This window comes from Pipistrellus kuhlii, unplaced genomic scaffold, assembly GCF_014108245.1.
Source record: "Pipistrellus kuhlii isolate mPipKuh1 unplaced genomic scaffold, mPipKuh1.p scaffold_m20_p_42, whole genome shotgun sequence".
Classification (NCBI taxonomy): Eukaryota; Metazoa; Chordata; class Mammalia; order Chiroptera; family Vespertilionidae; genus Pipistrellus; species Pipistrellus kuhlii.
The window spans coordinates 3,470,095-3,487,341 of record NW_023425543.1 but is presented as its reverse complement, the minus strand read 5'-3'; the positions used below and the strand labels follow the sequence as shown (position 1 = coordinate 3,487,341).

The window sequence follows — 17,247 nt, the reverse complement described above, 5'->3', positions numbered from 1 at the left end:
GTGTTTGCAGGATGTTGTTGATGATATTTCCATATTATCTCTGTAATATCCATAGAATCTTAAATGATACTGCGTCTCACTGTCGCGCTGTGTGTAATTTAGTTCCTTTCTCTCTGTCTTTACTGATAAGCTGGTTAGAAGCTTGTCGATTGTATAAATCTCTTCAAAGAATCCTGTTTGGTTTCATTGATTTTTCTCTGTGTTATGTATTTCATTGACTTCCACTTTGATCTTTCTTATTTTCTTTCTTCTTCCCACTCTTGTTTTAATTTGCGTTGGTTTTCCTATTTGTGTGAGAATTTGGGACAGCAAGCCCGAAGATTCTGGAACGTTTATGTGTTTTTTTTTCTAAACGATAATATTACCTGGTAACATATTTTCCTCATGTTGAGAGGATGTTGAATTAAAATTTGTTGATAGGTACGTAGGAAACCAAGAAAAAAATGTTGACTTTATTAACTTCATGGGGGGGAAATAAAAGAAAGAAATTGAGCAAAACTGAGAAATAAGGGCAATTTAGTACTTTGTGTCATAACTTTAAATAGTATTTAAGTAGTCATGGTGATATACTCATTAAATATTGATTTAAGAAAACTTTGTTTTAAGGCCATTGAGAAATAGAGGGGGAAGCTATGTATTTGTGTGTGTTGGGGAAGAAGTTTGGTACTTGATTTTTTTATTTCCCATAGTGAAGTAAATTCTTCAAAATGGAACAGTTGAGAAACAGCAATGCAAAAATGACATTTTAAACGCGGTGATACGTAGCAGACATAGTAAGTGAGAGAACTAAAAATGGCTTATCCTCAGGGAGTGAGTTTTGGGCTCAAAGAGTCATTTTATCGGACTTTGCAAAACACATCCATTTTGCTCTCCTACAAATAAATATCAGGTGAAACCAAACTAAAATTAAAAAAAAAACACACCAAAAAACAAAAAACACTCAAAGGATAGCTCTAAAGATCAAGTGTGGAAACCTGGAGTACTAGTGTTGAACTGTAATGGAGTCATACATATTCATCGTTTTGTTATTGTTGTCATAATTAGAAGCAAACCTGATAGATCACTGTCATTGTCATAGTCCCGCCCTTCGCCACCTTGGACACAGCTTTCTGCACTTAAAACACCAAGTCAAATAAATAATCTGTAAAATAAAATAATCATTTCTCTCTGTCTACTGCATAGAATTCCGTGAAGCTTAATTGATTGTAGAAGGATTTGATTCACTATAATGGCTGTTCTAAAGGATAATTATTATCTAATCTAAGATCTATCCCACTAGGCTGGATATGGGGTGAGTTGTAGACTAACTTAGACTCGTATTTTCTAGAGAGATTTACTTCTGCTTCCTGGGAACGGTCACATCAGAGATTTCATTCATTCGCTCATTCATTCATTCATTCATTCGCTCATTCATTCATTCAGTCATCCATCCATCCATCCATCCATTCACCCTTCATTCATGCATTATTTCTTGGTTTCATTCATTCTAAGATGATAATCGCTTCTCGGCCTTTTGGCTAAGATCAAGTGTAGTATCATTCTAAGATGATAAGAGAGCAGATGATGGTCCGGATGTTGGGCAGCTGCCATTTCTTGCCTGTCACCATGGCTCCCAGGCGAGTGTGGGTTCCCTTTCGTCCGTTTGGGCAGGAAAGTAGGAGCATAAATATTTAACCTTCAGGAAAGGGCCGCGTTTACTGGAACTCAGCGTGATAAATCTGTCGGAAGCATTTCAATATGCACAAGAGAACGAAACCACATGGAGGACGGGCTCACTTGAACCTTTGATTGTTTCCCTTTTTCTTAAAAAAAAAAGGGGAGGGGGAATTTCTGGACAGACACACAGCCATCAGGCACACGTGATGCAATGTATCTTTTCAGGTGGCCCCGTCTTCCCTCCCCACACACTGGCATTCATAGCGAGTCTGCCCAAAAGCTTAAAGGAAAGTATATTTTGCAGCTGCCAATAGGTTGTTCCGCTGGGAAGGAGCCTTTCCCTGTGCTTTGGGGAGATGGAAAGGAAATTCTCCTTCTTTGCCTGCCTGTTGATAAGAAGAGGGCAGAGAGAGGGGACAGGAACCTGCAGACCCAGGTCCATGGCGCCACTCACAGGTGCTTTTTGAAGGTTTCTGTTCAAGGAACCGCCAGTCAGCAAAGAGAAATTGCATTTCTTCTCTGTGTGTAACGCCGTCTTAGATGCGGAGACGGGATTTAAGTCCATGTAGAGCAGTGGTCCTCAACCTTCCTAATGCCGCGGCCCTTTAATACAGCTCCTCACGTTGTGGTGACCCCCAACCATAACGTTATTTTCGTTGCTACTTCATCACTGTGATTTTGCTACTGCAAACACACGTGATATAAAGATGTTGCCAATCTGTCATAAGCATCCAGAAGAACCGTGCTGCTTTCTGGAATTGCGGTGTAAACACGCATGTCATCATGCTTCACAATATCTAATCGCACAGCACGTTGGCATTGCTGTTCCGTTTCACCCGGGAACCTACGATTCCATGAAACAGCCACCTTTGCCACCGGGATCTGGCAAGGTGGCTTTCCCCTCCCTCGTGGTCTGTAAGTGTATTTATCTGAGAGGGATTCGGAAAAAAAAAATTAAAAAAAAATAAAATTACGTGCCAGCCAGGCTTGTGTGGCTCAATGGTTAGCGTTGACCTAGGAACTGGAAGGTCGCACAGTTCGATTCCCGGTGAGGACACATGCCTGGGCTGTGGACTCGATCCCCAGGCTGGGGCGTGCGGGAGGCAGCCGATCCGGGATGCTTGCTTATCATTGATGTTTCTATTTCTCTCTCTGAAATCAACAATAAAAAAATATATAGTTTAAACAAGTGACATGCCATCAAACGCTATTGTTTCAGAGGGAGACGCTCTCCGAGCCGTGGGGAGAGCGGAGCCGGGGCCGCCCGTGGACAAGCTGCCCCTCGCCGCCAAGCCCGCCTCTCCCGTCCCCAGGCAATGGCACTAGAAAGGGCTCCGCTGTCATCCGAGCCCTTTTCTAGTGACAATCTCCCGGTGTCACCTGGTTTCGGGAAGCCTGACAGGTTTTTGTTGTTCCATCGCGTTCCCGCCCTGGGAGCGGAGCGGCCCTGCTTCTCATTCCGTCCTTGGCGCCGGGGTCTTCCCAAGGCCAAGCTCACTCCCCCCTCCCCGGCAGCCCGGCTCCTGCGTGACTGAACCGGCCACGCAGACGCGACTGAGCCCCATGGATCCCGAGGAATCGCAGGGTGAGGATGGGGGCTGACAGCCGGGCTCCCAGAAGGCACTGGGGCAGCGATTAAGATGGGGCGGAGCGGGGAGGGAGCATCTACAATTTGACGTATTTCTTTTCTTCCTTTAAAAATATATATATATATATATATATATATATATATATATATATATTTGACTTTTTACAGTGAGGAAGGGAGAGAAATAGAGAGCTGGAAACATCCATGAGAGAGAAACATCGACCAGCTGCCTCTCGCACTCCCCCCACTGGCGATGTGCCTGTAACCAAGGTACATGCCCCTGACAGGAATCGAACCTGGGACCCTTCAGTCCGCAGACCGATGCTCTATCCACTGAGCCACACCGGTTTCAGCTGAATTATCCTTCGGATGCATCATGTCTCTTTAGTTCTTCTCAGACCCTCATGCATGTGGGCCAGGCAGCTGCCTTTGCCTGCGATTTTGCTCACGTTTTCCTCCATCCACTTGTTGAAAAGATGTTACTCCAGCCTGGGTTTCAGGTTCGGTCCCCAGTAGGGGGCATGCAGGAGGCAGCCAATCAATGATTCTCTTTCATCATTGATGTTTCTGTCTCTCTCTCCCTCTCTCGTCCTCTCTGAAATCAGTAAAAAGGATATATACACATACTAGAGGCCCAGTGCACAAATTCGTGCACAGGTGGAGTCCCTAGGCCTGGTTGGTGATCGAGGCTTATGGGGGCGCTAGTTTGTGGGGAGACCCTGGGAATTGGCTGGCCCTGGAGGAGAGGCAGTGGCTGACCGGGGGAAGGGGCTGCGAGGGGTTGGTGCGGGCCAGTCAGGGCCTGGATCAGGCCAGTTGGTTGCTGCAGTGCATATCATAGCTACCGGTTTCGATCTCACATCAATGTTTCTCCCTCACTCTCTCTCTCTCTTTCCCCCACCCCCACCCCCACCCCTTCCACTCTCTAAAAATCAATGGCAAAATATCCTTGGGTGAGGGTTTTAAAAAAACTGCAGATTCACTTGCAATCCTAGACACAATACAAAAAGGTCCCATGTGCCCTTCACCCAGTCTCTCCCCCCCCTCCCCCCCGGCTAAGTTCTTGCAGAAATACAGTACAACATTGGGACCAGGGTATTGGCATTGATGCATTGTACTAACAGAGTTCCCAGTTTGACAAATACTCATTGATGTGTGTGTGTGTGTGTGTGTGTGTGTGTGTTTATGTAATTATATCACCTGTGTAGATTCACGTGACCACCACCTTCGTCGAGATACAGAAAAAGAACCCCATCACTGTCCAATGAGGTGGGGGCAAATTTAGAATAGTTGTATGACTCTGTCAAAAAGGCGCCAAAACCGGTGTGGCTCAGTGGATAGAGCATCGGCCTGCGGACTATAAAGTCCCAGGTTCGATTCCGGTCAAGGGCATGTACCTTGGTTGCGGGCACGTCCCCAGTAGGGGGTGTGCAGGAGGCAGCTGATTGATGTTTCTCTCTCGTTGATGTTTATAACTCTCTATCCCTCTCCCTTCCTCTCTGTAAAAAAAAAAAAATCAATAATATATATATATATATGAGATTCAAGACTTTTGGTACCGGAAGACCTTAAAATTCTATACCTTCTGGTTGTTTATGAAAACTAAACAACACAACTGTTCCCTCTGGCCATCGCAGTGTGGGAACAGGTGGCTGGGAGTGACAGCACATGAGGGCAGAGTGGTCAGGCTGGGGTGGATCAGAGAGTCCTCAAGGATGACCCTGCAATTCTGTGTCGATACTGACAGGCCCAGGGAGGAGATGGCGACATCACAGGTTCTCTGGAAAAGACTTTTCCTTGATGCACATTATTAAACATGCCTAGTTTTATCCTTAACCTGGGAATTGACCATGTAAATGAACCGTGTCATGCCTTGGCAGGAGCGGAGATCTTGGATGGGGAAGGAAGTCTCAGATTTGTTACCAAACAATGCACCTGTGTCCTGTTTCCGACTGTAAGGTTGACCATGACACTCCGGACCTGACCGAGACAACATTATAACTCAGTATTTCTGATACTTAACAATGAGCCTCGGCCCTAGTTGGTTTGACTCAGTGGATAGAGCTTCGGCCTATGGTCTGAAGGGTCCTGGGTTCGATTCCTGGTCATGGGCACTTGCCTGGATTTTGGGCTCGATTCCCAGTAGGGGATGTGCAGGAGGTAGCCAATCAGTGATTGTCTCATTGATGTCTCTCTCTCTCTCTCTCTCTCTCTCTCTCTCTCTCTCTCTCTCTCTCTCTCTCTCTCTCTCTCTCTTCCTCTCTCTCTCTCTCTCTCCTTCCCTCCTTCCCTCCCTCCCTCCCTCCCCCTTTTCTCTCTCTAAAATAAAAAAGAAGACTCAACTCAGATGTCACCTGGGTAGGGAGGACCCAATTGAAACGTGAGTTTAAACCCTGGTCTAGTCTGCCTGAGACCTTTAGTTCACAGGCCCTGGGCCCGGGCCCTCCAAAATGGTTCCCACACTCAGAACCCACGCCTGTTTCTTCAAGACGATTTTTGACTCAGCTGCATTAATATATCCTCCCCAGCAGACCCCTCTGAAACAGGCTGACCTCTGTTACTTACACGGGAGCCCCTTCTTAAAGAGAAGCAGTGTGAGCAGATGAAAGCTGGTCCTGCATTCATCATAGCCCAGATGAATACGAATAATACGAAATAATACGTAATACGAAACCGAGAAAAAGCTAACTTCTTTTGGGCTGCAACGTGGAAGTTCAGACTGGTATCTCTGATGAATCGTCTCAAACTGAGTCCAGGCCGCTAATAACCAGGCTGCTGGCAATCACCATGGCAACATGGTCGCCACGTACAGTACCATCAATCACCCTGATTACCGCAGAATTAGCACAAAACAAATGTTTGTTCTTTTCCTAAGCGGGCGTATTGTGATGACGGCAACGGCTTCCAATGTCCCCCAGGTGTGCTCCTCATCCCTCCCTGTCCACGCAGGGAGAGCACACACACGGCTTTGCCCGATACTTGGTTCTTCTGATCTCCCCCGGCCCCCCAAGAAGGACGCAGAGTGCAGGGGAGTGGTTTGCGGCTTCCATCGGATTCACTGGAAACCATAACCCACACATGGATTCATTGATCCCCGCCTGGGCGCCAGGAGGGGCAGGCTAACCTTTCGAAAGAGGCCTCGAAGCTTCGGATTCAAATGGCCAGTCTGCACTGCATGCCAGTTGGCATCCTGGCACGTTGATTCCTTTGGCAGCGCCAGTCCCGCATCCCGTCGGCTCCTGGCAGACACAGTCCACTGGGAGGGAGACATGCCAAGGTCACGGGCCTGTCGCCCGTCTCAGTCTGTCCTTGCGTGATGTGCACCTGACAGAGACGGCCCGCCGGCTGAAGCTGGAGTCTCCTCTCGGCCTGTCCACTCGCCAGCCTGGTGATCGGCGGAGGACAGCTGGCACTCGGCTGTCCCCAAGCCCCTCCAGGGGTCCCCAGCACCACGCTTCCTCGGCGATCGAAGCAATTAGCTGCCGCGTGGCTGATGTAGCCCACCGCGGACGGGTGGCTCGCTGACACATCTGGGCATTGAAAGCAATTGAAACAGCTGCTTCCGCCCAGATGGCAGCGAAAGCTGGGCCTGCGGAGCCTGCTGCCTGGGCCGCACCAACCTCGGGCAAATTAGCCGTCATTAATCCCCGGCTCTGACCTGCATACGCAGAGCCCCTAAACAGGACAGCTGGGCGGGCACCGAGGACCAGGCCCCTTTAAGATTTCTAAATGGCATCCCAGGTTCAAAAAAGAAGAAAATAACACAAATCCAAATTACAGTCTTCCTCTTCTTCTTAATCTTCCTCTCACTCCCCAGGGTGGGTGGTGTGAGGGAGCTGGAATGGCAGTGGGACTTTCTGGGCAGGTCTGCAGCTCAGTGCATGCCAGCCTGGTGGCCTGCAGCTATAAATAGCTCGTCGCCCCACGTAGTCAACAGGAGCGGGGTGCCCTGTGGTCTGGGCGGCAGGGCTCGGCCTAGAGAAGCAGGTAATAAAGCACAGATCTGAGAGGAGAGACCTCTGACCTGGAGAGCAGAGCAGGGCAGCTTCCTTCATGCTGGCTTTTGGGGGGACTGGGTGTCCATATCTGGACCCCAAAGGGAGGAGCCTTCCTTAATCGAACTTTTTATTTTTATCAATTTACTAGAGGCCCGTGGCATGAAGATTTGTGCAATAGGCCTTCCTTCCCCTGGCTGCTTGCACCAGTTTTCCTCTGGCACCCGGGACCCAGGCCTTCGCTCTGGTGCAGTGGAGAAGCCAAGCCTCTTCAGGCTTCAGTCTGCACTCTGTGCTTGCCTATGCAGATTAACCCGCCATCTTTGTTGGGTTGATTTGCATACTCATTCCTGATAGGCTGATGTGTTTCTCGAGGGTACGGTCAATTTGCATGTTCTTCTTTTATTAGTGTAGATTTGTTAATCCTCAGCCGAGGGTATTTTCCCCATTGATTTCTAGAGAGAGTGGAAGGAAGAGGGAGAGACAGAGAGAAACATCGATGGGAGAGGAACACATTGATTGGTTGCCTCCCGCATGAGGCTGCAAACGAGATATGTGCCCTTCACCAGAACAGAACCCAGGACCTCAGTTCTCCCACATCCTCTGTCAAAGCTGATAAGGAAGCAGCAGAGTGGGAAGATGAAATCCTTTGTGGACTTCAGGCTCAATGGTGTCTCATTTGCTGACAGCATACAAGCAGGCCTTCCATTGTTCAGAGATGGGCTACTAATAAAGTTCGCCTGCTTTGGCAACAGCTGTCTTCCTGGTGTGTTTCCATAGCTGAGCAGGAGGAGCCCTTACAAATATTCTCACTATAGGGGTGTCGAACTCAATCAGAGAAGGGGCCAAAATCTAAAATCCAGCCTAAATCGCGGGCCAAATGGTTTACTGAACAGTCATAAACTGTCATTATGATGGAAACGCAGCGGAGTGCAGTGATGACAGCGCGGTGCGGGCCACATTGCAAGGCCTGGCGGGACGGATTTGGCCCACGGGCCTTGTGTTTGACACATGTGGAAGACTTAGGAAGCAGTGTTCAAAAAATTCAACAACTAGACCCACGGTTAGAATTTCTTGAAATGTCCTGTGTACTTATTCAGTTTTCTCATGTTTTGGGTTAGAATTGTGTTGTTTCTGCCCATAGACTGATCTGAGATGTAGAGCAGTTTTGACGTGTCTTTTTAAGTCAGATATAAACTAATATCACATCTGCCAAAAATGAGTGAATCATTTTTCTGAGCGAATGAAGAGGTAATAATTTAGACTGGCCGTGTAAGAGTAATGGTCAGACTGGCACTCTTTCTTTGGTTTCTTAGAATGTTGTTGATATTAGCTTTGTTTCCTCCTTTCTTATCTTTTTTCTTCTATTTCCTTTTCCTTTTCTTTTCTTCTTCTTCTTGAAAAGTTCCTTGCTTCATACACTCAGAGCAGATATAGAGTGGTCAGATTATGATGATCTCTGAATGCATAATAATCTGGCCACTCAGTGTGTGTGTGTGTGTGTGTGTGTGTGTGTGTGTGTATTAGAGGCCCGGTGCATGATTTTGTGCATGGGTGGGGTCCAGCCAGCCTAGTCATGGGAATGGGACATAGGTGGTTGGCCAGTCTGCATGCTGGTCGAACTCCTGGTCAAGGGGACAATTTGCATATTAGCCTTTTATGATATAGGATTGATTTCAGAGAGGAAGGAAGAGGGAGAAAGAGATAGAAACATCAATGATGAGAGAGAATCATCCGTTGGCCGTCTCCTGCACGCCCCACACTGGGGATGGAGCCCGCGACCTTGGCATGTGCCCTGACTGGGAATTGAACCCTGCCCTCCTGGTTCTTAGGTAGACACTCAACTACTGAGCCACACCAACTGGGCAAGAATTGTTAATTTTAACAGCAAACACCGCTGTCCTGCTTCCTGGCTTGGCTAAGTTCAGCATTCTGGACGTGGACAATACCACAAATTCAGTATTTCCAACTTCACTGTAGGATCCAGGCAGAGGGAGGATCCTCAATGTATTTTCTACTTTTTTTTAAAACACGGAGGACTCACGTGTGGTGTATTGTCTCATCTAATAAACGTTTCCAGAAAAAGCCACACAGACGGAGTATTGAAAGAAATGCTTCTGACAGTAGACATCCCTCACTTCCGGACGTGCTCTCTCACAGCTCCGCGTTCAAAAACAAACACCAACTCCCCATCGGCCCATCTTCTGGAGAGTCTATAGGAAAATACACACACTGCTCTGACTTTTAAATGTCGCCCGGCTTTGGAAATCTATATGACATCCGCTTTCGCAAAAAAAAAAGAAAAAAAAAAAAGATCAATCTTGACTTATGATTTGATTAGCAGACAATTGCCGTCACATTAGTTTCTACATTTGTCTGCCTCCTGTCCTTTTCAGTCATAGGCTGGCGGAGGCACAGGCCCCCTTAAAAACTCCCCGAGAAAGCCGATGACATTAAGATGTCCTTTGATGCTCTTTCAGGAGGCAGTGAATATTAACAGTTATGGTGACCCCGCTCCCTAATGTGTCTCCGCAGGATCAATAGCAGTTAAGTGCCACTGTTTTACAATTAAAAAGGGGATCATTTTGAATTTCAAGGCTCGCAGCTAATTTGCTCCGTGGCACTTAATGGCGTAATTCATGTTTTAAAAACCTCATAGGCACCTTTTCCCTTTCTTTTTTCCTTTCTTTCTTTCTTTCTTTTCTTTTTTTTTTTTTTGGCACCCTAACAAGGGGCAATGCTGAGCCCCCTTTCACTGCTTCTGAGATGACCCATGATTCATAGCATCATCTCTTCCTTGAACCCGTGTTTGGACAGGTTCAGGCCTCGGACCAGTGAGAGGGCACAGTTCTCTCGTGGCCACGTGCAAGTCCCAGCGTGGAGGGCAGAGCCTCCCGGCGCAGTGATGGCCAGCAGCTGTGGTTGTGAGCTTGAACCTGTGGCCCGAACACGTGGCCCCACGTGCCTGAGTGATAGAGGCCAGTGGTCGGCAAGCTCATTTGTCCACAGAGCCAAATATCAACAGCACAACGATTGACATGTCTTTGGAGAGCCACATTGTTTAAACTTCAACTTCTTCTAACGCCACTTCTTCCAAATAGACTCGCCCAGGCCGTGGTGTTTTGTGGAAGGGCCACACGCAAGAGGCCAAAGGGCCACATGTGGCTCTAGAGCAGCAGTTTGCCGACCACTGTTATAGGCTGTAAGGAAACAAAGCTTGACCAGGTGCATGTAACCGAGTAGGATCCAAACCCATGAGGATGTTGTAAACATCTTGACCACATCCTTACTTTGCCTCGTGGCATCGGCTACAAAATAAAGACACGGCTTGTCGTCTGTGGCACTGTTTGGTCCCCATCAGGGAGGCAGCCTCCCACCAGAGTCCCAGCTTTCCTTCTCTTGTCTGTCTTTTCTAACCCTTCACCGCCCCCTCTGGGGTTCAATGAACCTGGCCGAGCTGGCGGGGTGCCTTGCTGGCTGCCCACATCCTCCTTAAGCTGCCAGCCTGGCCTTCCATAACATTTGCACCAAAACAGGCCTGGCCAACCATTGCAATTCTCCGCACAAATGATGCCACAGCCCCACGTTCTTGGATGCTTGATTCCTGAAATCTGTGGTTTTCAGTCCATCTCACTTTCACACTCACATTTCTGTGTTTGTCTGCTCCCCCTGACTTCTGCTTGCCTGCCCTGGCCCCATTAGGAAGCCGGGCCCTGGACAGGTGGCCAGAGCAGCGCGGACATATCTCCAGCGCCTAATTGGCGAGCATTAGTCAGGAGACGTCATTCTGATCCTATCTCATCGACGTCGCTGAGGGCCTCGGCTCTGCTCTCTCCCCTCAGCGATGGCTCTCCGGCTTCCCAATTACAACAGCAACAGACGCATCAAGTTACGTACATAGCGCGTCCCCTGGGGGGGAGCACTCAATATCGATCCACTTTGGGGTGAGGCTCACGTCTGCGCGCAGAATTTACACGATCTCCAGGCAAAGGAGAGAGCGTGTCTGTCATTTGTAGTTGCTGCTTGAAGTGCAGAAGACTATATTAATGCATTTAGCATGTTGGGGGTGTGTGTGTGTGTCTTGTTTTACTTTTATTTCATTATTTTAAATATATATTTTTATTGATTTCAGAGAGGGAGAGAAAGAGAGAGAGTCAGATAGAAACATCAATGATGAGAGAGAATCATAGATTGGCTTCCTCCTGCACATCCCTTATTGGAGTTCAAGCCTGAAACTCAGGCATACGCTCTTGACCAGAATCAAACCCGGGACCCTTCAGTCCCCAAGCTGATGCTCCATCCACTAAGCTGCACCAGTTAGGCAGGGGTTCTTGTTTTAATGTCTAGTTAATAAGCAGAAGGTAGCCACTGGTTTCCTCCTACATCCTGAAAATACGTCTCCTACATCTTTTCGCTGGTCCTCTCCCTGCCTTACTGAACGGACAGGCTCGGTTATAATTTACTGATGAAGGTACAGGGCCTCAGAGCACTCATGTCCCTTTCTTAGTCACTCAGGGCATGTGTTATTGCAAATGCTCTGTAGGCTTAGACGGCCTCACTCCCAAACCCTCACCCTTAACCGTAGCACCCATGACTACCGCTCCGGGATTCACAGTGCGTCTTAGACTTAAATCCAGAAACAAGCTCGCCAGAATTTGTAAGAAAACATTCCCAGGATTCGAGCGATTAAAAAAAGCAGGACTAGCCAAGATCCATGGCATGCAAACTTCTCAAGTTTGACCTTTTAGGAAATGATTTAGACCTTTATTAGTTTATCACAGTACTAGAGGCCCGGTGCACAAAATTCAGCCCTTGTAGGCTCGGCTTTGTTCGGAAGGTGGTGCTGACGGTCCTTCTGCTGTTTGGTCTGATGAGCATATTATATAAGATGTCTGTCATCGACCATCAGCTGCTCACTAAAGATTCCATGAAAACGATTGCATGGGTCATTTTCTCTAAATATACATTTTTGGCTGAATGCTCATGTGTCCGTAAGGATGCAGGATAAACAGGGGCACGTGTATCTTCCATTAGGGTTTGGAATCAATGCAATATTAGGGCCAATGTTCACTGACAATATAATAATTAAATTTTTAAAAGGAAGTCTATCTTTTTTTCCTGATGCCTGTTTGCAAAAATAATAGCAACGGGGGAGGCACGTTTATGAATATTACCACCTTTTAGGGAGCACTGGCTCTGATTTTTAAAAAACTCGCCTGTATACAAAACTTTTGTTTTTGCTTGATTGCTTCTCTTTTTTTGTTCTCTTTCCCAACCTTCCTCTATCTCTTCCTGCTTTTCTTTCTCCCCCCCCCCTTTTTTTTTAATGTACTATAATCCAATCCCCTCCTTGCATTCACTTTTCCTCTTTCACCAGCAGTCTCCGTATTAAGAAGTAGAAATGTCTCTGGTCTCAGCCCAGCCAGGGTTCATCGAGGCGGGTCACGTGTGTGTACATTCACTTACATGAAACTCGAGTCCAAGGGGGATGCTGTCACCCGACTGTAACCCAAACCCTGACTCAGAGGACCCGGCGGGGGCCTGCCAAGCACAGGGGCAGCTCGGTTCCAGGGACGCGCAGGTCCGACACGCCCGGGAACAGCACAATTAGCCGCCAACAGCAGGTGCTGCCATGTTATACTCCTCACATTTCATGTAATGTTCTCCCTTTTCAATTAGCCCGCCTGGCCGCCCGCACTCCCCCGCTCTGTCTGTGTGGTTACAGCGGACGGGGGAGCCTGAGGCACTGGGAACCGTGACTCCGCTGAGTGCAGCAGCCACATGCCTGGGGATGACAATGGGGCTTGAAACCTCTCATTGGGTGTAATTTATCCCAGATGCTGTGGAGGAAGACAGTCGGTGCTGGGACTTCCCTTTTTGTCGATGTTTAAAGGAGAGACGAGGAAACACAGCTATAAATAGCTCCAGTGCCTCCCACTGTGTGTGTCCCTGTACTCCTGTGGGCCTGGGCCTGGGAGGACCAGGGCGGGGTGAGCCTGAGCTTTCCCCCCCTGTCCTCCCCTTTAAAGTAGCTGCAGGTGGCCTTGCTGCTCTGTGCATTCAAATCGCTGCTCCTCCTCATCTCTGCAATAAATAATATCTCTCAGTTTATTCCCTGTGGCAATTACTCTTTTATCTGTATACTAGAAATCTGTTGGATGAAGATTCATGCAAGAATAGGCCTTCCTTCCCCTGGCTTCTCTCCCAGCCTCTCGGAAGCCTATAAGTCCTCACTCCTGCCCAGAGCGAGGCTCCTGTAACTCCCTCTGCCCCCCCCACCCTCCCCCTCATAGCAGGTGTCCCACCCCGCCTGCCCACTCCATGCTTGTATATGCAAATTAACCTGCCAACTTTGTTGGTTTCATTTGCATACTAACCCCTGATTGGCTGATGGGCATCACGGATATATGGTCAATTTGCATATTTCTTTCTTTCCTTTTTTTTAGTGTAGATATAAATAATAATCTGCTTTGTGTTGATATTTACTGCTGTGTTACTGACAATTACCTGAAAGAGAAGTTGGGATGCTTCACTGGGCTGGAAAAATTTTAGCTACATCAGAAAGCAAGTCTAATCAAGCAAGTTCATTCTATATCTATAAAAGCTAAGTTGACTTGCGCATGCTCGATAGATATACTAGTAAAGCTCTCCCTGGTGCCAGTTGCACTAGTGTGTTTCCATCTGTCATTGTTGATTATGAATTTGGTTGATACTTCTATTATAGAGAAAGGGCAAAAAGTGATATGAAGATATTTCTTCTAATTAATTTTCTTTCAGTGTGCATGAATTCGTGCACTGGGACACTGGTGTATAATAATAAAAGCATAATATGCTAATTAAACTGAACATCCTTCTGGGCGATCTTTGGGACATCCTTCCGGACAAAGCCAGGGCTACGAGGGCCAAGGTGGCTGCCGAAGTGGGCAGGGGCTGTGACAGAGGGGAAGACACGGATTTTATGCATCGGGCCTCTAGTATTTACATAAAGGGACTGCCCTCCCAGTGGGTATAAATGGATTAATCAAAAAACAAACAAAAAGAAATACTATAAAAAATTCCCCTTTGGCCAAAACTGGTTTGGCTCAGTGGATAGAGCATCGGCCTGCAGACCGAAAGGTCCCAGGTTGGATTCCAGTCAAGGGCATGTACCTTGGTTGTGGGCACATTCCCAGTAGGGGGTGTGCAAGAGGCAGCTGATCCACGAGTCTCTCTCATCGATGTTTCTAACTCTATCCCTCTCTCTTCGTCTCTGTAAAAAATCAATAAAATATATTTAAAAAATAAATAAAAGTTAAAAAAAATTCCCCTCTGGCATTTATCTTAGCATTCGCTCAGGCCCATGTCTAGAGTTTCTTCGCCTGCAGGGGGTGAAGTGGTGGTGGGGGGGGGCGTGCGAATATAGACTTCTGTTGTTAACAGGTTCTCCTGCTCAGTGTATCAGGGACCTCAGGGACAGCTGCCAGGGCAGCAGCATCCACCACTGTCACTTCTGCATCCTCTGGACCCACGGGATGGAGGTCTCCACCCTGGCTAGACTCCCTGCGATGTCCCCGTCTCCTGGCAGGGGCAGCCATCAATATTTCTGTAATTACTACGCGTCGGCATCCTTGAGGTCCAGTCTCGGGCTAAGCTGTGCAAACACAGCTTTCCTCGCTTCTTCTTGGGATCCTCCTTTGCATATTGATTAGACCCCTTTGGGGGGCCGCTTCATGCAGACGGACTGAGGGTAACCAGCCGAGGGAGCCCCTCTAATGCCCGTTCTCCCCAGACGATCGGCCAGTCCATGGAGAGGGGGCACATCCTGATGAAATAAATGTCGGCTGCTGACGCGTCCAATTTGGCCGCGCTCCTCCGTGTCACCGGAGCAGGCTGGTCCAAGATTGAGATATTTGCAAGCTGTCATCTTTCATAAATATCCGCCTTGGGTGACACTTAACTCCCCGCAACGCTTCTCTTTGAAATGCACCTGGCAGGCTCCTCGCCTGAGACGTTTCATTGCTTGTGATGTGTGATTAGCAAAGGGATGCTCCCTCCTCCCAGCGCCTATCCCTGCTCTCCCCCTCCTCCCGTTCCACCTGCCCTTGACCTTTCCCCCTTTCTGGCCTCCCTCCCACCCAGCTCTTTTGGGAAAGGCCCGAGTCATAGTTCTAAAAGGGGAAAGACAGCAAATTTGTCAGAGATGTGATGTTGCAGACTCCAAAAATACGTTCCTTCAGCTTGCCAAAATGACCGTGAATTGCGGTCAAAAGTTGGCCAACGCTTTTCAGATTAATTTAACCTCCTCTCAAGTCCTCGAGAATCTCCAGGATGTCGCCCAGAATGTTAAAATGCTCACAGTTATGAAGATTGTCTTTTTAAATGCCCTTTTGGCTCTGGTCTCCACCAGAAATGGAAATGGCATGTTAGTGACAATATTTAGGGTCATTTTCATAGACCTGTGTGCTGTGTCTTTTTTTTTTTTTTTTTTTTTTTTTAAATAGGATTGAGGTAAGAGCCCTCATAGCAGCAAACACAGCCACCACACGATGAATCAATATGCTTGCACATAAACGTTGAGATTACACAAACACTGAGATATTGAATTCAGATCTCGACTGGAAAAAGGATCACGGCATGAAATGGAATTACCCCTTTATTAGACAGAAGTCTGGAGAGATTACAGGCCAAACCAACATTCTCAGCTCCTAAGATATCTGATCATATTTCTCATGCAGAATGTGTCTGGAAGAGGCTTACTATGTCAATGTGAGATTATATTTTTTAAATATATTTAGGTTGGAGAAGTAATTATCAGTAGGATTAAGAGAAATTCTAATTTTCAATAAAAACTGGGTAGATTTTTAATGCCCAGAAATAACATCATTTAGCGTATAAAACCTTTAATAATGTTATTTTGCTACAAAATTTTGCAGTGTTTTAATCTATGATCAACTGAAAATTAATTCAGATCTAGGGCTTAATAAATAAATTGTCTCTCAAGATGATATGAAAATGGCAAGGTTGTATTATAGAAACAAAAATGCAGTTAGATAAGTGTACCAATTCATAGTGTCTTATCATTTATGCTTTTCAATGCAAAATCATGTTCCAAAGTAATGTGATATAATATAATATAAAATAATTTAATATAATATATAATAATGTACTCTGCATTATGCTAACTATAGTATACTATAATGTATAGTATTCTCTGTGCTGGCTTCATTTTTTTCTAGAAATGTTTCATTCGCTACATAAGAATTTTAGGATTTAAATAGTTTGATTAGCATATAGTTAATATAAATTTATGTAAATAATGCTTACAACATGTATTTTAAAATTTATTTTCTAAAGCTTTACAGTTTTCATTAGATATACTTGTATTTTTATTTTATAGGGTATTCAATAGTTTAATTACATTATGACACATAATAGGCAGTGATGGGTTTAAAATGAACAATTGATGGAAACGTAAGGAGTCTTTCATTGGGTCTCAGAAATATAATTTAACCATGCTTGGCAGATAGAAATTATGAATATCACCAAAGAAGAAAACTTCCCCATCTCTCATTGTTTCTAGAGATATTTTATCGTATTCGATTAAAATTTCCATATTAACAGGTCATTTCCTTTCCGTTGATTCTATTCATACAAGAGAATACCAGTGAGATCTCAGACATCCAGTTGCATTCAATGGGCGGATTTTGGAGTTTCAATTAGGTATCAGTCATTGGACGATTCTAAGCACTGTGACAAATTTTATCTCAAACACTAGAGGCCCGATGCATGAAATTCGTGCAAGAGCAGGCCTTCCTTCCCCTGGCTGCTGTCTGCCGTCACCGGCTTCCCTCTGGAACCCTGGACCCGGGCTTCCCTCAGAGCCCAGCTTCGTCCAGAAGGTCGTCGGGAAGGACACCTGGTCTAATTAGCATATTACGCCTTTATTATTATAGATGCTTCACAACCATGAACAGTAAATACTCCAATTCCCATTTTGCCGATGTTTGAACTCGGCCTCAGAGACTAAGA

The 17,247-nt window shown here is 46.5% G+C and overlaps 1 pseudogene; it reads left to right on the top strand.

Annotated features, from left to right (window-relative positions):
- Positions 1 to 1,497: 1,497 nt before the first annotated feature.
- LOC118704345 lies at positions 1,498 to 1,595 on the top strand (annotated as a pseudogene).
- The last annotated feature ends 15,652 nt before the right edge of the window (positions 1,596 to 17,247 follow it).